Genomic DNA, 400 nt, shown 5'->3' on the forward strand with positions numbered 1-400 from the left:
TTTTGCAATAACGTGGATCCAGATATGTCACGTTCTTAAAGTCCTTTTCTTAATTAGTTGTTAGAAAGAAGATAACATGAGCTTAGCATTCACCATATCTAGATAAACAGTAGTATTGCAAAAATCTCTATTAACTCGATATCGTTATCATTATCATACTTGAAAAAGTAACGGATCATTACTTTTCGGGAAATTATTGAGTTTAACTCCCATATGATGTTGATAAAATTAAGCTCATTCAATGCATTTTTGTACAAAAAACAATTGAATCTGACAGAAACAATCGTTGGAAGTTAAATTCAACAATTACTGAATTTAAATTAAATATTGTTTTTAATGTCATTATTAAACATGTATATTTCAAGATTTACTTCCAGTACTGAAAATTTGTATATATATA

The sequence above is a fragment of the Atta colombica genome, unplaced genomic scaffold, assembly GCF_001594045.1.
Source record: "Atta colombica isolate Treedump-2 unplaced genomic scaffold, Acol1.0 scaffold32, whole genome shotgun sequence".
Classification (NCBI taxonomy): domain Eukaryota; kingdom Metazoa; phylum Arthropoda; class Insecta; order Hymenoptera; family Formicidae; genus Atta; species Atta colombica.